Below are 26,915 nucleotides of genomic sequence, written 5' to 3'. Positions count from 1 at the left end.
GACCAATCACCATACCAAGTTTGAAGTTCCTAGGCCATAAGGTTCTTTAGTTATTGATCGGAAACCGTTTTTACCTAAGAGGTCAATGTTGACCTTGACCTTTGACCCCTTGACCCCAAAATCAATAGGGGTCATCTACTGATCATGACCAATCACCATATCAAGTTTGAAGTTCCTAGGCCTTGAGGTTCTTTAGTTATTGATCGGAAACCGTTTTTGCTTACAAGGTCAATGTGACCTTGACCTTTGACCCCTTGACCCCAAAATCAATAGGGGTCATCTACTGATCATGACCAATCACCATACCAAGTTTGAAGTTCCTAGGCCTTAAAGTTCTTTAGTTATTGATCGGAAACCGTTTTTGCTTACAAGGTCAATGTGACCTTGACCTTTGACCCCTTGACCCCAAAATCAATAGGGATCATCTACTGATCATACCCAATCACCATATCAAGTTTGAAGTTCCTAGGCCTTAAGGTTCTTTAGTTATTGATCGGAAACCGTTTTTGCTTACAAGGTCAATGTGACCTTGACCTTTGACCCCTTGACCCCAAAATCAATAGGGGTCATCTACTGGTCATGACCAATCACCATACCAAGTGTGAAGTTCCTAGGCCATAAGGTTCTTTAGTTATTGATCGGAAACCGTTTTTGCTTACAAGGTCAATGTGACCTTGACCTTTGACCCCTTGACCCCAAAATCAATAGGGGTCATCTACTGGTCATGACCAATCACTATACCAAGTTTGAAGTTCCTAGGCCTTAAGGTTCTTTAGTTATTGGTCGGAAACAGTTTTTGCTTACAAGGTCAATGTGACCTTGACCTTTGACCCCTTGACCCCAAAATCAATAGGGGTCATCTACTGGTCATGACCAATCACCATACCAAGTTTGAAGTTCCTAGGCCTAATGGTTCTTTAGTTATCACTCGGAAACCATTTGGTCTACGGACCGACGGACCGACGGACCGACAGACCGACGGACCGACAAGTGCAAAGCAATATACCCCCTTTTCTTCGAAATGGGGGCATAATTAGTTTTGTTCTTAAAGACACAGAAAGTAAAATATTTAGTCATTGTATGTATTTGGGGAAAAATGTGTATATAAAGAAAAACTTGTTTCATAATAAAGGGAAGATCTCAGGTGCCCCTGCATGCATTAGTTTAGGCACATGCCGGCACCTGCGTATAGAGCCATGAACTTTTCATAAGCTAGCTGTATAGTTTCCTCAAAGGGGAGAGTCCCAATGGAATTCAAAAACACAGCAGTGAGGGGCAAGTAGGTTAAGTCAATGCCCTTTACCACTCGGCCTTGGACGCTTCCAAAAAAATTGTGAAAATAAGAAAAGTCCATTACACCAACATGATATATTGTAAAAGAAATTAAACAGGAAAGGTAGTGCAAAGCATATTTATGTCACAGTTCAGAACTGTTCACTGTTAGGGGAGAAGATGTGTAAGTGGCCGGACAGCTCAGTCTGTAGAGTTGCGGAACTGTGTTCAGAGGGTCCAGGGTTCGAGTCCTGGTCAGTCTGCACATTTTTCTTACCCTGTGACATTTATGTAGTGTAACAGCATTTTAAAGAAAGTGACAATCATTCAATAATCAGCAAATAATTAAATATACATATAAATAGTGACAAGATCAACACAGTATCAAGCTGAAAAAAAGTGAACAAAAACTTGGTACAATGTAACTCGGGAACACAAACAGGTTCATGTCTTACATGGTCTATATACACATGTAAGACACTTACATTTCCAATGCAATAAAAAAAATAAAAACTCACATCGCCATATTAATAAGCTAATCAGTTAATTAACTGCCTGACTACCATAACAAGCTTTAGACAAAATTCATTATCTCAATGCATTTAAAGCTGCAAGGCTACAGAATTAAACCAATTCTAATATAATAAAATAATACTATTTGTAAAAAAATCCAATAAGAGCATTTTCATCAGATGTACAAATAAAGTAATTTAACCTGGCTTAAGTTATATACTGTTTATAAGGGTTGTTTTTTTACCTTGAGTTAAAAAATATGCTGCAAAAGCCTTTCCTACATGTACTTTAGTTACTGTGTATTAAGTAGAAGCATAGTGCTCAAATAGTAAATTCAATATACGGTAATTCAGCATTTTAAAACAGTAAAAAGGTCTCTTGACATGAATAGGTATGTTTTGTTTCTGTTTTCAATAGATTTTGATACATAGATTACAATAAATACCATAACAAAAGTGTTTTAAGATATCCTTATATGAAAAAAATATTTCTTTCTTTTTTTTTTATTTTCTTGAAACTTTGTATAATGAAGAACTGCTGCTTTTATTACCAAATCTTGATCATATTTATACATGTAGTCATTTTTTGTGAGACAAAAACAACAAATAAACAACACCCGGCAAGACAAACATAATTAGTGTGAAAATTATTTGACTTAACCAGTCGTATATATACAATGACTTTCCTATACAACATATACTATACAGGGTTAAAGATAATTACTTTAAGTACTTTGATATTGAAATCTATAAATTGTTACAAATTACGAAATAAGACAGTGTATGTAAAGCCAGTTACAAAAAAAAAGAGTATTAAAGTCTATTATCACATAACATTATCTTTAATGGATATAAAAACATCTCAACAAAGTCAGCCATCTCAAGTGGGCAAGAATTATCAGAAAGAATAATGACTTTGTTTAAGAAAAAATTAATATACATGTATATCAGTCCAAGCCAGTGGCACCATTAACACCAAACAAACAACAAAGAATTAAACAACAACAGAACAACTTACCAACAACATAATTACATGTATATATAAAACAACACCAAAGCTTTTATATTGTTCTACGCATTCTTTTAGAATAATCATCTATAATTAATTGGTTATTGACATTTGAACAGTAGCCATTTTTTTACATACAAAATTGTGGGGACATACAAACAAGCAGAAAAAAATACAAACATTATGAAATGTGGTCAAAATTATATAAAATATCTATCAAAGAATTCCAGTCATAAAAAAATATCTAGTATGAAAAGCATAGAAAATATAAATTATCAAACTGAGAAAATAAACAGTTGTTCGCACCAAAAAGCACAAAAATCACAAATATTTATTTGTTCACACTTAAAGCCATTGGTCCCGGACTAATGTAAAATGCTCAGGTATGTTTTTCTAAATAGAACATTTTTAAAAAAAAGTATCAAACATCTTAATGTTTTGAAAAATAAATCACAAAAAAAATTTAATGAATTAAAAATAGCATGATGGTTATAAAAATTCATACTCATCTCAAGACTGCAAATTTCTAAAGATGACACTTGCATTTACTTGTGTTAGCCACACCCTTAATTATGTTAGCCCCACCCCCGCCCACCCCTTTTTCTTATGTTATAATGATCAAAATATTGCTTATTAATTTATTCTGAATATACAATTTGATTAAAATCAGCTCTTAATAACGCTCCGCTTTTAGATCTGACCGTGACTAAATATGAAGTCATTTTCTGGTGACCATTCATACAGCAAATCATCAGCAAGCTTTCATAATTTTGAAAGCAATCCTTATCTAATTTTAACCCTGGGAATACCAATACTGAGAAGATAATTTTAACCATTTCGAGAACACAGTCTGACTTTAACAACTGTAAATACCTACTGCAAGAGACTTCATATACAATACACTTACAGTCATACATATTATGCTAGACTTCAGATAAACTTATAAATGTTACTATAGAAACCAACTCACAAAACAAGCAAAATCTCAAAATAAATCAATCACTGTAACTTGAACAAAGCAAAAATAAGACATCTCACAAATACCCTGGAATTTTTCCTTCCGTTTCCTATATCAACAAATGTACATGACCGTAGTATATTCACATTGAATAATTTGTTTGTTTGTTTCATTTTACGCCTTTTTCCAACAGTATTTCAGTCATATAGGCGGGTAGTTTCCTAACCATCGTTCCTGGAGAGTTACACCAGTACTAGACTACCTTCCTCCGCGCCAAACTACCAAAGCATCTCCCAGGGATCGAACCCACGCCAGAGAGGTAACTGGATTAGAAGTCATCGACTCTAACCACTCGACCACGGAGGCGGTATACAGATGAACCGATGTTTTAGAAAAACTACTAAATACAAAAAATATTTATGAGCTTGTTTGTTTTTCTGATTTATACATTTTTACCATTTTTAGGTCAGGACAAGTAAGTCTTAGGTGACAAGGTCACGGGCAAGTAGTTTTAAAAACTACTTGCCCGACAGGACAACCTGATTCAAAAGTTAATGTCTAGGCCTGATATCAGACAGTAATTATGAAGGGTTTGTGAGAAATATTGGGCATCCTGTTGACAAAATGACATCACAAGAAATCATGACAAAATTTTCCCATGAGTAATGATAACTATATAAGTAATCAATAAATTTAAAATATCTAGGTAAGTAATAGACTCATAATAAATTAATTTCAATTAATTTAAAGCGGCCTTCAACTTTTTCTAAAGGTTAAATGCAAAATATGTTATTTTTAGAGAAATAGTTCTCATATTATTGACAAATCAAAAGAATTAAGGTGGAAAATGAAATTTGCCAACGATAAAATACATAAACAATAAGAAAAACCTTTTTTAAATAAGTTAAGTGGATGATTCGTTTCCCGATGTTCTATTTTTAGAAACAAACATCACTGACACTTTATAAATAGCTCTCGGGACGCTGTTTTGAAGTAGACTTCACAGTGATATGATACACTTTTGCAAGATAAAATTATTGATACACTTAAACAACAAAGAATTGTTTTTTGAACAGAAAATAAAAGCTGAAGGCCGGCCGCTTTAACCATAACTGGCACATGCACGTCATATTTAGCCAAGAATGTACCATTCTTATCAATGTTAATACCGTGTATCAAATTTATATATAGCAACAATTTCAGAAACAATTCCAGAAAAAGAAATCTACAGTTGAATCACTTTTGTCAAGTTATGTAAAATGTTTCACTTCATGTTAATAAACGGAGGTTTGAAAAGTACAAAAAGTTCAATAAAATATTACCTATCTAAGGTTCCTAAATGCTAGTTTCTGTTGCCATATAGCGCATTTTTTGGAAAAATTTATTGGAAATTGTCAATAGTTTAGTACATGTAACTCTTTATAACTTGGATATAATAACACTACAAAACAAGTGGCAATAATAAAACTATGAAAGAAGTTGGCAATAATAATAATACACTGAAAAGTGGCAAAAGAAAACAAAGTAGCACTTTTTTTAGCACATTTAGGCAAGAATACATCTATCACAGTTGAAACTTCAAAAAAAAGAAGAAAGACAGAATGCCTTTAAAAGGTACACATACTATATAAGTATTAAGAAAACATGACGGAATTAATTTGTGTATAGAACGCAAAATATCTAAAAGTGATATGCTTTTGCATTAAAATTGCTTATACATGTATATGAAAAGACAGACATACAGAAAAAATAAATTATGGATAATAATTAAACATTATTTGTTATGTTTTGTAACTTTAAAGTTTTCGTAAATTTTTTTCAAGTGATCAGTAACAAAGAGTGAAAATTGACAAACCATCATTGGCAATCCTTGTGTATTTGATTGTTTAACTTAATTTTTTCAGAATAATATTCTAAATTTGATCATTTGATTAAATTTTGATAACAATGTTCCAAAATTTCAACCAATATTTTTTAATCAGACTGGTTTAATGTTTTTTTATTTCTACCAGTCTGAAAATTACTTGACTATGCCAACAGTATAAGATCAGGTAAGCCTGCAAAAGTACAATCTGACTGGAACTCCTACAGTTGACTTTTAAATCCTATTTTTTTAATATTTTTTTTTTAATTGGAACCCGCCTTTTAAATTTAAAATGGGAAGTTCCGAATTCAAAGCATGGTTGGTCCATTACATGCAAATTTACTAGTTAAAGGGTAAAATAAATTATGCACCAATATGTACTAACAAGACATCTATAAACATATAACTCTTAAGTGCAATTATTGCTACCGTTCTTTTCATAAAAGAACTGAAATAAGCACTTACAAAATCAAGAAGCAAGTATTTGCCTTACAACATAATAATTATAACATCAGACAAAAAAACTTTGATCTCATTTCATAAAATCATTTACACAATTCCTAAATAGCTTTTCAAAATTACTACACTTTAGATGTTTGACCCTTTAACTTTGTTTCAGATTAGCAATAATTGAAATGGCAACTTGGCACAAAATTAACCATTATTGCAGACTGTGTCTAAATTAACAATAGTGGACTGTGTCCAAGTTGTTATTATTGTGGACTGTGTCTCTCTGTTTAATTAACATTATTGTAGACTGTGTCCAATTACTGCTGAATGTCTCTCAGTTATTTTCATTGTCAACTGTGTCACTTGTTTTGTTTTTATTCAATTTACTGTAGACTGCATCTACGTTATCATTACTGTGGACTGTGCCACACTTTTTTTATTAATCCTGAAATAATTCCTGGTCCTGCCTTGTCCTAAGTCATCCACATCATAAGTACAACAAAACCAGGCAAGTCTATTATTTTATTCAGGCTGGTCAGGTTCTATACTGTTTAATTCTTTATCTCATTGATCCAAATCAAAATCCAACAGACTCATACAGATTGATCTAAATATTCAAAGCAGGGACGGTCCATCTATGGGGGAAAATTATTCGCGAGAGTGTAAAGATAAGAAAAAGGTTTGAAAGACTATTAAAATAATAGTAAAAAGAAGCAATCAGTCACTATGGAATTCCCTGTATGTCTCTTCCCAAAGTTCACCAGATGACTTCAACGCCCTGAAATTAAAAACAAATAATCTGTATGTAAAATGATAAATCATTTAAAAGATAATGACCTATGCCTTTATTTAATCATATTGAGACGACCTGTGGATTTAGGAAAACATGTGTAACAAATCAACTGACTAACAAGATTAAGTATAATTGAAAGCAGAAAAATAAATGAACGAGAAAAGTGCAATATGCATTGCATATATATTTTACAATTGAGTAAAAAAAGACTTATGTTCAAACAAACATGAAAGATTTTGCATTTAAGAATAAAATAATTTAGCACCTTAGCTGGATTTGTTTGATGGGATTTTAAGTGGCATCAACACAGTATAGGTCAGATGGCAACATTCCGGCTTTACTGGTTAAAGAAGACCTCAGCTGCCCTTCCATGCATTATTTAAGATACAAGCAGGCACAACCAACATTACGCAACCTAGCTGGATATCTTCCTCACATTAAAAAGTCCAAAGTCCATGTCAAAATTCTAACCCACAGGGGTGAGGGGCAAGTGGAACACCTTAGCTTGGAGCGGTTGACAAGTTGTTCCATGACAATAAATTGAGTGAATAATTGTTATAAGATCAACATACCTTACAATATCCACAAAGGACTGCCACAGGGATTTCACTGTGTATGGTACACCATGCTTCTCACACAGACTTCGAACCAATGGAGCGATCTTGTACAAGTTGTGACGGGGCATTGTGGGGAACAAACTGAAAATATCATTACATTTATATATATAGTACAGTAATTCTACGTTTAAGGAGGGTCCATCTGCCAATGATACAGGTGGCAAATGATAACCTAAATATACAGTAAAATGAGGAAATATGAAAAGGAGGTAGCCCTAAAAAGGGCTTCTGGTGCCAAGCAAAGGGCCTGCTTTCAAGCCTTCACTCTGTGCTTACAGCTCATGCATCCTAGCACACTTTCCTCATAATCTCTGCCACTCCCCTCAGCTTTTGTCAGGACATTGGCAGCTGTTCCGCAGTAACAAATTCTGGTTAGTGTTTATTTTCAAAAACCCAAATTCTTCAAATCTTCTGCTGATGCCCTGTGCCTTCTAAAAGACATGCACCCACCGAGTAGGTAAGAGATGACATAATATATGCTACATTCTAAGTAGCATGTCACCTTACAAGAGCTGTCCATATGAAAGCGTACCCGACTTCTCACAGGAATTGACTGTTGTTCAAGAAAAGATCATGCATGTCATACGAGGGTTGTTCAAAAAGTAATAGGACTGCAGTTCTACTGTTCACAATTTTTAATTGACGTGCTTAATTTTACAAGATAATAATATCGGAACATATCCTCTATACACAGTGAAAAAATCAATAAAATATGTTTAAAAATAACGAGTCTGTGAAAATTTCAAATGAGAAGGGGTACGCGACCCGGGGCACGCTAACAGCAAAATAGATGACGTTTATGACGTCGTAAAATAAAAACAAAATGTTTCAAGCGTCATCCCTTCTGAAAGAATTCTCCCTAGTGTTCTATGTGTCTAAATCATGTAACTTTGACCAGACCTCATATGTGGAGATGAAGCGAGAAAGAAAACGATCACTCTTCGAAAAAAAAAGCCCGATAGCCGGCCACTCTCTGCTTTTTCTCGTATTCTTGTACAATATAGATTAAACAGGCATGAACTTTTGATGTTAATGAAAAAGCGATTAATAGAATTATTTTACACATATCATCGTACGTGCTTAAAACAATATGATTATGTAAGTAAAATAACAATAGTTATCAACTGAAAAGAATATTTTCCTTCTAGGAACAGCGTATCATTTTTAAAAGAAATCGGGGAAATATTAATAATTACCGTTAATCATTATTGCATTAATTCATTGATTACACATATATCTAGTTCAATGAAATAAAATTTTGTTTGAAACAAATCATTTGGGCAGAACTGAATCAATAGATCCAATGCAGAAATCAAACATGCCGGACAGTTCGTGGACTGTTTACCGTCAATCATTTGTAGCACTTTTTCATTTGACGTCACAAACGCCCCGTCAATTTCCCGCTATCATTCTCATCTTTTCCTGTTTGTGATCTCGTATGTGCAGTTTTTGAATTGCTTGCGCAAGCTGAGAACGAGTATTTTGATAGCTGATTAATTTTACTGTGCAATTTTATGTTTTCATATGTATCTGAAGGAGTATCGGCAATTTGTTGGCAACGTTTAACGATTGCACACATTTTCAGTTTTTTAACGAACGTCAAATTTCTAGATTTAACGTTATGACCACTGCTGTCCAAAACTTATTCATTTAGCCATTTCATGTCTGAATGACGTCAAATTTGGGCATAATGTCACTTGAATATAATTAATTGTGTTGGTGAAATAAATGGGGAAAAAAGAAAATAAATTATGAATAAAATAAAAGTTCAACTAAGCTTCAATAACTTATTGATGTGTTGCGCCGGTTGCGTGTTACCATAGTTATTCAATAACACAGGGAACACGCGTTAAGCACAGTAATTCAATAATTTTATGCTTAAATTGAAGAAAACATTTTTCGATCGTTGTACATATAACAATATTCTAAATTGAATTGAATATGAAGATGCAAGACTCTTAGTCCTATTACTTTATGAACAACCCTCGTAAAAGTGGCATAATTACATGAAAATATATGATGGAGTTATGTAACCTTCACACAAAGAATTATGAAGTTCAAACATAAGTATTCTGTCTGCAATTTTTTTCAAAAATTGTCCTTTATTTGTTTGTTAAAGAGAATGTAGTACAAAATACTTGAAATGAATAAGAATTTCACTCACTGGTGTTCAATCTGAAAGTTCAGATGTCCCGTGAACCAATCATTGAAGAATGACTTCTCGATATCACACGTGGCATGAATCTGTAGTTTTAACCAAGGATTAGCTTCGTCATTCTTTATATGCATTGGTAGATGGTTTGACTGGGCTACCCACGTGAACCAGTGACTTTCAATACACCTGAAAAAGAACAACAACGATTGATGTGAATTTTGAAAATTTTGTTAATTTGGAAATTATCTGTTCTAAATTATACAGGTATGGATCTTAAAGTATTCTTTTTCAGTGAAACTGTAAAAAGCACAATGATAAATGTGAATATAGAATGATGATTTCATGAAGTTTAACAGTATTGAATGGAGCCTACTAGTAACTTTTGAAATGAGTTACAAATAAATCTGTTTCCTGGATATTGGAAAAAAAAACTACCGTAAATTGTTAGTGAAACAAGCAAATCATTCATAAAATATATCAAAATTTACATTAATATTATTACATACATTATAATAATTTTACCTCTTAATGCATTTTTTTTTAAAGTTTTTGGAGTTTTGTTTCCTTTGTTTTTGTTCTTTGTTGTTGTTTTTTTTAACGAGAGCTGTCACAGGAGACAGCGAAGCTCGACTAATAAAATACTGGATGCAGTAAGGAGGACAAAACTGTGAAAGAAAAATCAATTGTGTATAATTATGTAATAAGTTATAGTAAAAAAATAACATTTGTTAACATAAATTCCAAGATCAAGGGGAATAATTCTAGAAATAATCATGCTAGAGTTATGGACCTTGCCACACAACATTTGTGTAATGATAAGAAATATATATTTGAAGTTTGAAGTAGATAACTTAAAAAATAAAGAAGTTATTATTATTATTTCTTAAAGAAAATCCTAAGTTCAAAGAGAGATAAATCTGTAAATATTGCTTCAAGAGTAATGAACATTGTCACATTAAATGTAATTGATGATAAGGAATAAGTATTTGAAGTTTGAGGTAGATACCTTTAAAAATAAAAAAGTTAAAATAAAAAAAACATTTTTCTAGTAAATAAATCTAAGTTTATGGGGAGATAATTCTTGCAATACTGATGCTAGAGTTATGAACCTTGTCACATAAGATGTGGATGATGATAACGTAAATATATTTGAAGTATGAAGTTGATCCCTTTAGAAATAAATAAGTTACAGTAAAAAATAATATTTTTTATGGAAAATTCTAAGTTCAAAGGGAGATAAATCTGAAAATATTGGTGCTAGAGTTATGAACCTTGTCACATAAGATGGGGATGATGATAACGTAAATATATTTGAAGTATGAGGTTGATCCCTTAAGAAATAAAGAAGAAACAGTAAGAAATAGTATTTTTTGAAGAAAATTCTAAGTTCAAGGGGAGATAAATCTGAAAATATTGGTGCTACAGTTATGAACCTTGTCACATAAGATGGGGATGATGATAAGGTACATATATTTGAAGTATGAGTTTGATCCCTTAAGAAATAAAGAAGTATCAGTAAAAAATAGTATTTTTTAAGGAAAATTCTAAGATCAAGGGGAGATAAATCTAAAAATATTGGTGCTAGAGTTATGAACCTTGTCACATAAAATGTGGTTGATGATAAGGAACATATATTTGAAGTTTGAAGTTGATACCTTAAGAAATAACAAAGTTATAGTGAAAAATATTTTACTGCACCAAAACTTTAATCTAAAATCTGGACGCGGACGCCGACGCCGACGCCGGGGAAAGTAGGACAGCTCTCCATATACTTCGTATAGTCGAGCTAAAAATAGTTCAATTAGTTGAAAGTCTGCTTTCTGGTTTCCCAATGAAATATATTTCTTAGGACAGAAAAATAATGTATAGAAGCTGTTACCTGACTGCAAAGAAGAATCCAATACTTCCAGCTACACCCAACATTGGAATAAAGAAATAGAAGAAACAAGCCATGGCAGTGACTGCTATTGACAACTCCTGCAAAACATTAAAAAATTAATGAATATTATATTTTGCTTAATTAAATCAAATCGCAATGCATAAAATGCATTATTATTAAGTTTTTTTGTTGTTGTTTTTTTTTCAAAATATCATTATAAACTTGTGACAAGATACAATTTCTTTTACTGACAGTCACGCAAAATAAATCTTGGTATCCAATTAAACTTGAACCTACCTGTAAGGAAGTGTAAGAAAATTTTTTTTTTCATTGCAATTTTCAGTTTTTTAGCATAAGAAAATATCATGGAAAATGTTCCATAAACTATATTATGCTAGTGATGAAGATAATACTTTCTTACCATCCATAATTTCCTAGTGAACAAATGTCTGAACAACATGGACTGGAAATACACTGGAAACAGCAAAGGTGGTCCCACTGTAGTAACAAAATATTCAATAAAAATAACTTATTATTTATTCATTATAATATTTAATAAAAATTTTATCTTGAATTTTCAGTTTTCTTGTGTGCAAAGTTAGCACATCAATTTATTATGCTAGAAAAACCACTTATATTTTTTCAAGTAAAGTTAACATACAAAATGTTTTAATTTCATACAAAGGTATGTAACTGTACACAAAACTTGAAAAGTTGAGACTTGAATTCTCTCCCTTGTTGTACATGACCTACTTTAAATTGTGAAAAAGCTTAGTTCTTCAATAGGGTTCTAAATTAGCACTCTCATTCTGAAAGAATTTTTTTCTTTCACAATTGGTACACAGTCAGAAGTATTAACAATCTATCCATGTTCTCATGGCCATAGATAGTTTATAATTGTGTGAGTCACTCAAGATGTTTTCACTTCCATAGATTCGATTGAAGTTTTATCCAGTCTATGGATATGAGGAAATTTAATGTGACACACAGCTTTATATCCAATCTATGTGTTTTATACAATCTAAGGCTATGAAATATTTCTATGTAGATCACAGATTTATATCCAATCTATGGACATGATGACACAGTGTCTCATATGGGAAGGTCTAAACTTATTAACAATATCTCACAAAATCATTATTATCATACTTACAAGCAAAGAAGTACCTATGCTGCCAATTAAAGGGCATGCTCTTCTTCCTTGTCTTTGCTACCTTTAAGATTAAAAGATACATGTCACAATAAAAATAATTGGCATACAAAATTCATAGTTACATAAAAGTGTGTTTACAGCCAGCCTAAATTATACTGAACATTTCAGTTGAATTGGCTTCAAAAAACAATTGGGTTACTTTTACTTGAAAATTCGATATTTTAGCTACTTCTCTGTAGCTCTGTAGATGGAAAGCACAAAGAGGTTAATTCTAATCCCTTTGGTCTCTTAAATCTCTTTTCAAAGGGCATGCAAAAAGCATGCCTATGATATATACTTTGCAAGAAAAGGTAGACGGTATGCGAAAAATGAAAGAAAGCATAAAAACAACATTTGCAGTCATTATGTATATATAGTTAGCCTTTCAAACACAGAAGTTTGTTTTTGTAAAATTTTCAAGATCCTAAATAATTGGGGGGGGGGGGGGGAAACACCAGTCTTCAATTGTACAATATGATTGGTTCATGCAGAACACAGATTCAAAATTGACCAATGGTATATGTTTATTTGTAGACTGGTTTACAAACTTGATTCTAAAATATGTGACTGTATACCTCGACTGGCATAACTTCCCCAACTACAAACAGCTTGTCAATCCTTACATCTGGATCTTTGTCAATCTATTAAGAGAATAAGAAATCAAAACATTTGTTATAAATTCACAAAATTATAACATTTGGCAAAATACCTTTATACATATCATTCAGTTAACTTCCAGTTGAAATTTCTCAAATAATTCATACTCTAAATGATTAAAAGTTACCCATACATTTACATTAAAATATTGCCAGAACAATATGTATTGACATTCATATATAAATAAATTTCCTGTTAAGTTACCAGGTAATAGTTTAATAATCAGGTAATAGTTTAATAGATGGGAAAAGATGAACTAACCGTATTGCAAAATAAATTTACAATGTTTAATGTTTAATTAAAGATAAAAAAATAAAACACTGATTTATTTATAACATAAAATAAATTACTTACAATATTTGGTTTAGCATGATGCTGATAATGCATGTGGTTCCACCAATGTGCGGAAGCACCCTATAATCAAAAAGATTAATTTAGTGTGGAAAGCTGGTAACCTTTCAAAAAAAAATCTAAATTAAAGAAACAAGAATTGGAGAAAAATCTATGTAAACTATTTTAGTAAATGGTGGTTGAAAAAAAAATCTTCATTACTTTTGGGAATATTTAATTTACTAATAAAAATCCTAGATCTAACTGGGATGTATTTTTAGAATTAATTGCTTTTTTATATGAAATTAAAATGCAAATTTTCAGGTTTCAATAAGTTTTTTTTTCTTTTTTAACAACAAACTAAGGATTCAAAAAGTGTTGTTTTTTTTCTCATTTTTAACAACAAACTACTAATTTTCATAAATTATGTCAACTGTGAAAACTCCCAATATTTGCCTTCTGTTATACACATCAATGAAAAATAAAGTAGAGGATGCTTTTGTAAAAAAGCGCATGTCTCCCCCACTGCTGAGAATAACTGTGAATGGAAACAGGAATGGAAATGGAGATAAGATAATGTAAATACCCGGTAGTCACTTCAATGAAGGCTGTCTATGGATGGTTTCTATTGTTAAGGTTGTATGAGAAGATGCTTCCTAAACTGTTTGTTTTTAACCAGGTATTCAATTTTAAAAATCCTGGTTATTCAATCAGCGTATGGCAGGCGGGCGTCAAACGAAATTGCACTTGATGGTCATATCATATATAGTTTCACAAATGAAATTAAATGAAATTGTGTCTGCTCCATAATTCTTCAAACCTTTAAAGGATTTTGATGATACTTGAAACAAACGTTCATATTGTCAGATTTTTTTACACTATTGAAAGACAACTCAAATTACAATGTATGTAAAATCATGATAACTGTAGTGTGTTGGGATGACTCCACTCGTTTTCACAATGAAGCCTCTCTGGTAGATACTTGAAACAAAAATTCACCACAATCCAGAGAACGTGTAGAGTACATGTTTCGTATGGCTTGTTCCAAGGTCAAGGTCTACTTGACACTTGAATGTCATATCATATATAGTTTCACAAACGAAATTAAAGGAAATTGTGTCTGCTCCATAACTCTTCAACCCTTTGAAGGATTTTGATGATACTTGAAACAAACGTTCATATTGTCAGATTTTTTACACTATTGAAAGACAACAGTGTGACCTTGACCTTTGACCTACTGACCCCAAAAACAATAGGGATCATCAGCTCTATAAGACCAATCATCCTATGAAGTTTGAGGTCTGTAGGTCTAAAGGAACTCTAGTTATCATCCGGAAACGAGAAATTGACCAACGGTCAGTGTGACCTTGACCTTTGACCTACTGACCCCAAAAACAATAGGGATCATCAGCTCTATAAGACCAATCATCCTATGAAGTTTGAGGGCTGTAGGTCAAAAGGAACTCTAGTTATCGTCCGGAAACGAAGAATGGACGGACGGACTGACGGACGGACAGGGCAAAAACAATATGTCTCCCCCCAGTTTGAGGGTTGTAGGTCAAAAGGAACTCTAGTTATCATCCGGAAACGAGAAATTGACCAACGGTCACTGTGACCTTGACCTTTGAACTACTGACCCCAAAAACAATAGGGATCATCTGCTCAATAAGACCAATCATCCTATGAAGTTTGAGGTCTGTAGGTCTAAAGGAACTCTAGTTATCATCCGGAAACGAGAAATTGACCAACGGTCAGTGTGACCTTGACCTTTGACCTACTGACCCCAAAAACAATAGGGATCATCAGCTCTATAAGACCAATCATCCTATGAAGTTTGAGGGCTGTAGGTCAAAAGGAACTCTAGTTATCGTCCGGAAACGAAGAATGGACGGACGGACTGACGGACGGACGGACTGACGGACGGACAGGGCAAAAACAATATGTCTCCCCCCGAGGTGGGGGAGACATAATTAATGTATAACCTCTGCAGAGAGCAGCCCTTTGTAAAGCACTAACCTCTTTACAACAAGAGCCGGTTGAACCAAGTGATGCTCCCCAAATAGGTTTTAGACATAGGAAGGTATACCTCTTGTAGTGGCAGAGTTCTGTCACAGACAAAGTTCAAAGTGTAACAACAACCCAAATGTTGTGCGCGACTCGTTGTCTAAATATGAGGATCATTTCTGTGAAATAGTTGTAAAATCCAACTTCAAATAACAAAGTTATGGGCCGGACACGATTTTGCTGCAAGGTCATGCTGTGACCTTGACCTTCAAGGTAGCTACCTAAATGTTGCGCGCAACTCATTTTTTCACAATATGGTGATCATTTCTGTGAAATAGTTTTAAAATCCAACTTCAAATTACAAAGTTATGAGCCGGACATGATTTTGCTGCAAGGTCTGCTGTGACCTTGATCTTCAAGGTAGCTACCCAAATGTTGCACGCGACACATCGTCTCAATATGGTGTTCATTTCTGTGAAAAAGTTGTAAAATCCAACTTCAAATAACTAATTTATGGACCGGACACAATTTTGCTGCAAGGTCATGCTGTGACCTTGACATTCAAGGGAGCTACCCAAATGTTACTTGTGTCACATCGTCTTAATATGGTGATCATTTCTGTGAAATAGTTGTAAAATCAGACTTCAAATAGCAAAGTTATGGGCCGGACACAATTTTGCTGCAAGGTCATGCTGTGACCTTGACCTTCAAGGTAGCAACCCAAAAGTTACATGCGTCACATCGTCTTAATATGGTGATCATTTCTGAGAAATAGTGGTAAAATCCAACTTCAAATAGCAAAGTTATGGGACCGACACGATTTTGTTGCAAGGTCATGCTGTGACCTTGACCTTCAATGAAGTGACCCAAATGTTGCGCATGACACATCATCTCAATATGGTGATAATTTCTGTGAAATAGTTGTAGAATGTGACTTCAAATGACGAAGTTATGGGCGGACACGAATTCAAGACGTACTTTATACGTACGGACTGAGGGATGACAACTCGACTATATGCTCCCAAAAAATTTTCATGGAGCATAACAACAGAATCAAATCTTCCCAATCTAACTATATTTAACCACTCTAGAGCTATAGCCTCTAATCAACAACCAGAGCCTTAGTCTTCCAAAGGGTGTTGCTCTACACAGCTTTTACTGTATATATTTTTACCTTGATACATCCCATTGTAAGATGATGAAAGAAATGATCTATCTTGGAATTCTTGAAAACAGATAAATGACCGTAGTCATGCTGTGTCCATGCTGCCTGGGCCTAGTAATGTAAGAAAAAAATTTAAAAAATTTAGTCAATATGAAAAAAGGCAAACTCCAAAGCCTATGAACGAGGAAGTCAAAAAAAGATTAACTTGAAAAACTAAGCCTGTCAAGGGTTATTCTGTCCATTTTTTATTTTACATTTTTCGTTATACAGGTATCGTTTGGTATTTCCATGCATCATATCTGTTTTCCATGAGAACACCTTGACGATTATATCTTAGCCAAAAAGTTGCTCTTGTTCTGTTAAATTACCCTGCCGATTATCATAGTAACATGTAAAATGTTGCCGCTCATGAATAACAAATGACACTGGAAATTTTATTGATAGGTATATAATTTTTTTTTTTTATTTGAAATTATGCTCCTTTAAAATATACACCTGTAGACTATAGCTGGTAAAGCCAAAACCTTGGGCCCGCAAATTTTACCTCTACATATCAATACTTTTATTTATTTAACAGATTCTATCCATGCAGTATCAGTGACATCTGATCATGGTTTGTACTATTTACTATTCAGTCAATACATAATTATTATTTTGAAATTTTCCTGGAAAATGATTCATGGTTTCATTACCAAAAGTTATTAGTATAGACCTACATAAAATGGTACACAAGTCTTGAAATAATTTTTCCTGTCCCTTCATGTCAAAAAACCACAATGGAGTCCCTTTAAGTCTAAATCTATGATTCAAACATTTAACACGTTGCAATTCCTAAATAAGAACTTTGTATTCTTTTTGTTAGGCTTCATGGGTCTTTAAACTAAAATAAGAAACAAAAGATTAATTACCTGGGCAGTTGAAAACAGAATGAGGGAGAGAGCCACACTCCACCATGTTACACCGAACCATTGTAACACAAAATATGCCAGAACTATCAATAACACAATATGCCCCAATATTGCTGCATAAAACGTGTAGCTTGGTTCATATAACCCCTGAAAATTGACATATAAATATATACACATCCCAATACATAATTTATCATAAAAGTTTCAGTTACATACATAGTAATCAAGGTATTACCATCACAAAATTAAATTGACCAATCAGATAGAGGCTCTAGGGACTTGCGGTCACATGACCAACCTTTCTGATATACTCATAAAACAAGGATTGTCACAATGACATTGAGCCGCACTTGATTTAGTTCTTTACACTAAAATAAGCGCCAAGGAGATATTACTTATGTTCACAAATAGTAAGTAATAATTCAGAAAAAAATCAAGCTTGAATTATGGACTTTTTATACATGTTTGACCCACTATCATTGCATAAAAAAGACGTGTTTGAATCAGTTTGATCAGATTTATACTTCTGACAGTAATTGAGAAATAAAGCAAAACCAGTGTTATGCTGTTGGCAATGCAAAGATCTAAAAGCTAATTCTCAAAATATTTTTTGTGTGGCCAAGTGGTTTATGCGTCTGATTTGCAATTTAAGGATTGCTGGCTGTTAAAAGTTTAAAACCAATCAGAGGCAAGCCGTTGTTTCTGTGAGCAAGAAACTTTACACTCATTGCATTCCAGGGACAGATTTAAGAGTGTTTCAATAACCTTATAGCTTCCAACACAATTAAACTAAAATAATACTTTGAACTATCTTTCATGTATGTTTTCTTCTTTTTTTTTCCATAATATGTCATTCATGTAAAGCAAAAAACTTACCATAGATTTTGCAACCTCTTTCAGTTTTCTGAAGTCTGTGGCAATATCAAGTTCTACATTGTTTTCTACAGTACCAATGTGCATAGATTTCAGGTATTTGTTCACCTGTGTCTCGTTATTGTGAAATGCACCAACTGCTTCCTGGAAAAGGTTAACAAATTTATCATTTAAATTCAAATTTCTATCACAGAATGGTTTTCTTATGCATTTGCTATGTTTAAAAACATTTGCCTCGCAATGACCGTACAATCTTAGTGTCAGTTAAATAACAACTTAAAATCAACATCTGGTTCATGATGACCCAATCTCAACACTGGTTTCATGATGGTTATCATAAAGTTCATGATGACCCTATCTCAACACTGGTTTCATGATGATTATCAAAAGGTTCATGATGACTCTGAACAAACATAAGATCTATAATGACATAATATCACACTAGTTTTATTCTTTGTCTTAAATATCAACACCAACTATAGGTTAATAATGATATCAAGGACCCATTATCAACACTATATTCATGCTGACCCAAAATCAGCACTAGGTAAATTGTTTATAATGACCCTATGTTAACACTATGTTGACTGTCCATATCAATTGTAGTTGCATCAACTTGCATGCTGACATTATTATCAATTCATGTTAAAGATAACCCAATGTCAACATTAGGTTCATGTTGACCTTGTATCAACACTATGTCAAAGCTTACCATTATTCTTGATATACTTGGTTCATGATTACACAAAGTTAAACCTATATTTATCACAGCCAGGGGTAGGGGTTGTGAACCTTGCATATATCCAACTGATATTTAGGAACAGACAAAAAGTAAAAGCCTGAAATATATTTTCAATATAGCAGTGCTTCTAGATTACAGAAATTTTGTTTGGAAACTTTAAACTTCATTCATATGTATACTTCACATAAGCATTTTAGTAATTTTCTCCATGGTCCAGTAGTTACGGCTCTTGACTTCAAACCATATGCCGGTTTGCATCCTGACAGCGACTAAGGATTCTTTCATGTGAAGAAGCTATCCAGCTAGCTTAGGGAACATCTGTGGTTCTTCTCAGGTGCCTGTTCATGTCTGAAATAATACACAGAAGGGTAGTCTGAGGTCTTCCTCCAACAATAAAGCTGGGAAGTCCCAATATGACCTACACTGTGGTGCAACATAAAACCCGACCAACAACAAAGTTATCTCCCTGTATAAAACTTACAGTTGCATCTTGGCCAGCATAATGCCCAATAAGTCTAGAACCACCCGGAGATGTTTGTATGACCAGGAAGTGACATCATAGACCCCTCTCCTTCCAATCACAATCCATCTGTCATCCCTGCTATTGTGACGTTCAATCTCACTCCAGGGAAGTTTAGGCTTCTGAGATCCTTGGCCACCTCTACCCATTATTATTTATTTATGCAAAATCTTCTGAAAAAAAAATGAAGTTTGTAATATATTAAAAATGTCTTTTTAAGTAAATGTTAATCCACAAACCAATCAAGATAAATTATGCATTTATAAGGGTGTAATATATTCATCAAATACCCATGCCACAAAACCCCGTAAGACAGCTTTTTCTAGCACCAGTGTGAACAGTAGATAATCTGAATTCTGATATGCATGAAAAAGATATGCATGCAGGAGACACAGTTTATACAATTTTCAATTCAATCACGGATTTAAATTACAAGGATCGGACACTTTCGTTTAGCTTAAAGTCCCGTCACGCGCATGCGCGGAATAGGATGAAGGTGGACAGAATGAGATGGCGGAACGCTCGGAGTGTGAAATATGACATATTTTCACAAGAGTATGTGGTGTTATTGCAGCTCTGTGAAAAATTATACACATATGAATGTATAGATACAGTATTATTTTTTGTTGCAGCTAAAGTATTAATATATGAAAATATGCCGATTAGAACGCTGCGACGCTTAGTTAAAAAGTACCTAATTTAAAAAATATTCGCCTATTGTTTTAGGCATACTCTCTTACACTTTGACACCCTTTTACGTCAAGCATAGATTATAACCGCGATTCAGATTAAGATTATTATTTTTTACATGGTTTAATGGTTGCATTGCAAAAAAATGGTTTTCTTGATTGCTAAAATACTTTTAAAGAAATTCATGTTTGAGATGTGTGTCTTTATTTCTGTGAATTATTTCCAAATGATTTTGTAAACACGTTTTATTTGATCTACCTGTATGTTAGTTATAAATATAGTAAATATTCTACTAATTAGTGTATTAAATATATTTTCAGATCATTCTAGGGACATTCGTTCATATATAGATGAATTCATTAGAATGGCAAGGAAGAAACTTTATTGGCATATAGAAGACAGCTGTTTTATATATATATATTTTTTGAAACAGATTTTTTTCATAGTTATCCTTCACAATTCACGTCAAATGATTTATTTGTCATATGTTTATTTTCATTATTTTTCAAAGAAAAGGGACTATACAAATTAAGTTGTTTATTTTCAATTTCATTTATTTTTTTGAAAAAAGAAAATAGATTTACATTGTATTTATATATATCCTCTTCAGAATCATTTTCTTACCACACATGCCATGGACTGTAGTTAAGGACCGCCCACATACAACATATACATTTCAAATTCTATTTGTTTTTTTAAAAGATTGAGTGTTGAAATTATCACATGTAACCTGATAATGAAAGTTTGAAAATAAAGTTTTTCAATTATCACTTGTTTACCTGGTAATTAACCCCTTCAAAAGTAATTAAACTTCAAAGAAATTTAAGCGATGTGTAAAAAATTACAACAGTTACTTTTATTTCGCATAATACTGACTCAAACTGTAAAGATTTTTATTGTTTTTTAGCGTTACATTAAAAAATATCAGAAATATCTTTCTACAGGCATTCAAATAATAAGAATAATTAAAATATACGAGTGAAATAATTAAAATATACGAGTGACATTAAAAAGGCCGGAATCGAGACAGCCACACAAGAGTACTTTACTGTTACGATGATTGTCTACTTCACTGCACTGACATTTGGAAAACAGATTTACAATAAAAAAATAATGATATAAATGATGAAGAAAATTTAAATATCCTATGAAAATGGCAATACATGTATTGACAATATTTGCAATATCTTGTATTTAAAACAAGAGCGATCAGTAATCACATGTGTCGCCTCATGATGGCCAATTTCATGTTGGGACAAATTTTGTGACAGACAGACAGACGAACAGTGCACAACTAGACTTGGTACTGATCATTCCTGTAAAGTTTGGATAAAATTGCACCAGTAGTTTATGAGGAGTAGTCCGGACAAGCTTTTGCGTATCTGGCAACACACAGAAAAAAAAGACCTTTTTATCAAAGGGCCATAACTCGGCCAAAAATCATTCAACCGGAAAACCCGTGCAATATGCGCAAGGACTTGAGCTACAGATTTTCAATCCTGTAAAGTTTCATTGAAATTGCATTAGTGGTATAAGAGAAGTAGTCCGGACAAACTTTAAAAATAAAAAATATTTAAAGGGCCATAACTCTGACAAAAAATCATTGAACCGGAAAAATGCTGACAATATGCACAACTAGACTTGGTACTGATCATTCCTGTAAAGTTTGGATGAAATTGCACCAGTAGTTTATGAGGAGTAGTCCAGACAAGCTTTTGTGTATGTGGCAACACACAGAAAAAAAAACACCTTTTTGTCAAAGGGCCATAACTCGGCCAAAAATCATTTTCAACCGGAAAACCCTTGCAATATGCGCAAGGACTTGAGCTATAGATCAATCCTGTAAAGTTTCATTGAAATTGCATTAGTGGTATAAGAGAAGTAGTCCGGACAAACTTTAAAAATAAAAATTATCAAAGGGCCATAACTCTGACAAAAATCATTGAACCGGAAAATGCTGACAATATGCACAACTAGACTTGGTACTGATCATTCCTGTAAAGTTTGGATGAAATTGCACCAGTAGTTTATGAGCAGTAGTCTGGACAAGTTTTGTGACGGACGGACGGACAGACGGACGGACAGACGACGGAGAAGTGATCCCTATATGTCGCCACTACTCCGTAGAGGCGACACAAAAATGAATAAATTTACTTTACGTGTTGAGCGAATTGTAAAGCCCGCAATACATAACCCGTAAAACAATTGTGCGTCAATTAATTTGACTACATAACCAAACAAATCTTAAATATTGCATCTTTGATCAACTGTGAATAACTTCCATCGGCTTCTTTTTTATTTTTAAATTGAATTTATTATGTTACCGTAATAATAAATTTCAAATATCTGCTTTTAATATAAAAAATGTAAATTTACCGCGGATTTCGTCAAGTTAATTTCTTAATCGTCGTTGCAGACAGATAGTCTGTATCTTTAAAAAATAAATTAGATATTTGAATTAAACAAGCATTTTTCTTGAAAATAATTAAACTTTAAATTTCAAAAATCGGATAATAAATGGAAAAGCTATATGGTATTTTGTAAAGTAGGTATCCGTTGCGAACGAGCATTTTCGCTTAGCGCCGATAAATTATTGATAGATGTACCTTTATCGGGTGCACGACAAGATATTTAAGCATTTATATAGGGTTAACTGAGAGTGTCCGATCCCTGTAAGGCCAAAAAAAAAAAATTGTTTGTTTAGGGTAACCTTCCCAAAATTGCTAGGTAGGGTAGGTAGGGATTTTTTTTTATTTTTTTTATTTTTTTTTTTTTCAAAATCAGTTTGTAAGTTCAGAGTGTTTTCTTGCACATGGCAGTCTTTCCTACACTACTGACATTGCTTGACTTTGTATTATCATATTTTATCATATGCAAACATTGCAGATTCTCATCAGCTTGCATGGTTGCAATTCTGCTGATCTGAGTCTACATTGGTTGCATGGTAGGAGTTAAGGACAATAAAAGACCTAAAATGACATGCTGTGATCTGGCTTTCAAAGTTTCAGTTAAAAAATCTAGACTTATTCTGTTTTTCACTATTTGATATTCATGCATTAAATACTGCACATTTCATTGAATTAACAATCTTGAAGCTCTTACAGTATTACAAAGTTTATATTTTGACACTGTGGTACAATTTAACAAAATCTATAATTCTGAATTGTACTTTTGATACACTGGTTCACATAAAAAGTGCAAACACTTCTATTTGTAAAATGACACCCTTGTCAATCAAATACTATTTTATTTCTATCAGATACATGTATATCAACAATCATCAAAGACAATAGCCAAGCTTTTTGATGAATTGGCATTTTGTAGATGTCATTCAAAGTGTCGTCTCATAGTGTCCATGGCCCATCTGAAAAAAAAAAAGCAAAGACTAGGTCTCAATAACACATGGAAAATGGATACATTTGTGACGGTATGAAACAAAATGATGCACAGTAGAGTCAGACTCCAAGTCTGGTAAAAATTTGTTTCAGTATGCAAAAGAGGATGAAAAATATACTGGAAAAGCTTTGCAGATCTCCAGAATAGCTATGTACATATGACCTGTGGCTATACTTTATACTCAAGTGCACTTAGTCTTGATTTTCAGTGGGACCAGGGTCTCATTCATTTTTAAGTGTGGCACAGGACATATCAAAACAGCTTTTTCAAATTTTTAAATATTAAAAGAAATAAAAAAAATAGTGGCATTGATTTGAACTAAAATGTGTTAAACCTTGTTATTTATGCAATAAAATATTAATATAGCTCTACTAAAAAAAAAAAAAAAAGAAATTTCACTGACAGGTATGCATGATCCGAGTACGAAAATTATGGGTATGTTCGTTCTCGGTGTCAAAATTTTCCACCGGCAGATAATATCGTCGGATTTTCGCATGGAATCAATGCAATATATATTTTCTATCAAAATTGTCTATGAACAGATCCTTATTTACACGTAAATTTACCACAGTAAAGCCAGAAAGTCAGAAATCACCCAGGTCCGAAAGATGAGATCGTCATGACATGTACATTATAGCCTGGTATTTACGCTTGAAAATACTACATCAACAAAGAGATCAAACGGGCGTCGAACACACATGCTAACAACTGGATTTTACATACTTTTAAATGGTTTTATCCTACACGAGTGACACTAAGTCCTATGTGCCTGTATTTTAAGAAAAAATCTTCATGTATAAGAAATTCCTAAATCGGAAGTGTTTCCCCGCAACACGTGCTTGGTACCCCGTTCCGCTCTATGTCAATGTATGTAAAACGGAAGCCACGAGAATACTTCCGGTAGGAATTACCTTCTAAAAAATATCGTCGTCATGTAGAATTTTTGTTTCCAATAGCGTGATATTCATCGGACCGCAATACAGCACGAACCAATCAAAAAACACGTATAACTAAAAATGACCGATCCAAATCGTCTGAGAGTTTTACGACAGCGTCTCAAGCGTTCAATTTCGCATTTATCCGCCCTTTGAAACTCTCTCTATTCGCTAACGAATATATTTTTTTTTTGTTCAGAAACGGAAAAAAATAGTTAGGGTCGGCGCATTTTTATAGGTAGGGTCGGGTTACCCGAAACAAACATATTTTTTTTTTAGGCCTAATATAAATCCGTGATTCAATGGAGGATAGGCCTACATGTACAAAGGGACAGCTTTCTGTCTTTCAGTCAATCAAATTTATCAGCTCACAGCTAATGTCATGATTTTGGTGAAGAAATTATTTTGTGCACAGGGTATTTCTGGGGGGGGGGGGGGGCAAGCTTTTTTGTTCCTTAATGTTGGAATATGATTTTTTATTTTTTTCCCCTTTTCTGATTTATCGTGCTATATTTTCCGCTTTTGAAAGTTGCAGGTTGTTTTAAAAATTGGAAAAAAACCACTGTCTTGCAAAAAAAAAATATTGTTAATGTTATGCAACAACTGAACTGAACTGAACAGATTTGATTTTGAGAACGACGCACTTATAAAAATTGCAATTGACTTCATATCAGAAACATGTCAAGTCGTAAAATAAGATTTGTTAGTCAAATAATTACATAAATATTGTAAATAATCAAATTGTGCATGTAAAATTGTCACATTTATCTCTTGTTCGTCCGGCAGTTGGCAACCAGTGGCATCGGATTTCGGATTTTGGCAACTGTAACTCGGTGCGTCGTTTAAATTTCAAAATGTGAAGAAGAAAAAAACCAGTTTAGGCTGAACACTGCTAAATGTTGTAAAAAAAAAAAGAAGAAATTATTGGCCAAAAATCTAGAAAATAATAAAAAAACGTGTATATAAAAATGTGTCTGTATTTTAGATAAATGTATATGTTTATAGTTTTTAGTCCATACTAGCCAAATTTTCCCCGTCATCTCTATTAAATGGATTGAAAAGGTCGATCAGGATTACACGAGGCTTAATTATTATTTAAATCAATGATAATGTTAAGTCAAGTAAAGTACAGTATATATGTAATTAATATATTGACAAATCTAAAAAAGTAAAACGAATAACCTGTACATGTTTGATTTTTTATTTGTTTACCACTAAATAACCACATTTGCATTTTTGGTTTACCTATCATTTCAGATGAAAACATATAGCTTTTAAGTCACATCTTAAAGAAAAGGACGTACACTCGTCGTAATTATGAGCACTAATATTTGAGCAACAGGGATATACTATGCTTATACTGTCTATATTCAAACATAACGTGATAAACATCAGTATATTAACAGTTTTGTAAAGGAAGAAAAAAGCACACACCAAAATACTTACATTTTGACAACAAAGTATATCAAAATCTAAACGAAAATCCAAATACCCGAATCCATGCACGTTTTATAACACTCGATCATAACCTTAATCCACCCGTCCTAAAAGTAGAGTTGTGCAATATGTTACAATTAATTATATCTAAGTACACATGTCCGCTAACTTTAGTTAAGGTCATTTAGATTTAGATAAGCTAGATTAAAATGATCGTCGAACATAAATTCCAACTATTTTATTTTATCTGTGATATTGACACGTAAATTTGTTGACATATGAAGATAATTGTTTGTTATAGTTATTAACTTTGGGCCTGAGTGTACAAAATTTATAATAGTAAATTTAAATCTAATATGTTTAACGTGTACTTTAAATTTGGAGTTTCTGCATCTGAAAACAAAATTTTCAAACATCAAAGAATACGTAAAATGTGTACTGCAAATATTTGTGCACATTATATTTAATCAATAAATTATATGCATTCATTTCTTATTGGTTGTTGTTTTAGGTTTTATTTATACTGGGCGCCGGTTTCCCATATGTCCCAGACTAGT

The 26,915-nt window shown here is 33.0% G+C and overlaps 1 pseudogene; it reads right to left on the bottom strand.

Annotated features, from left to right (window-relative positions):
• Positions 1 to 6,488: 6,488 nt before the first annotated feature.
• Positions 6,489 to 26,511, bottom strand: LOC132717181 (acyl-CoA 6-desaturase-like; annotated as a pseudogene).
• Between the last annotated feature and the right edge of the window lie 404 nt (positions 26,512 to 26,915).

Source organism: Ruditapes philippinarum, unplaced genomic scaffold, assembly GCF_026571515.1.
Source record: "Ruditapes philippinarum isolate M1 unplaced genomic scaffold, ASM2657151v2 ctg9171_1_1_1_1, whole genome shotgun sequence".
NCBI classification, from domain to species: domain Eukaryota; kingdom Metazoa; phylum Mollusca; class Bivalvia; order Venerida; family Veneridae; genus Ruditapes; species Ruditapes philippinarum.
The sequence above is the reverse complement of the archived record's forward strand: the minus strand, read 5'-3'. Positions and strand labels throughout refer to the sequence as shown.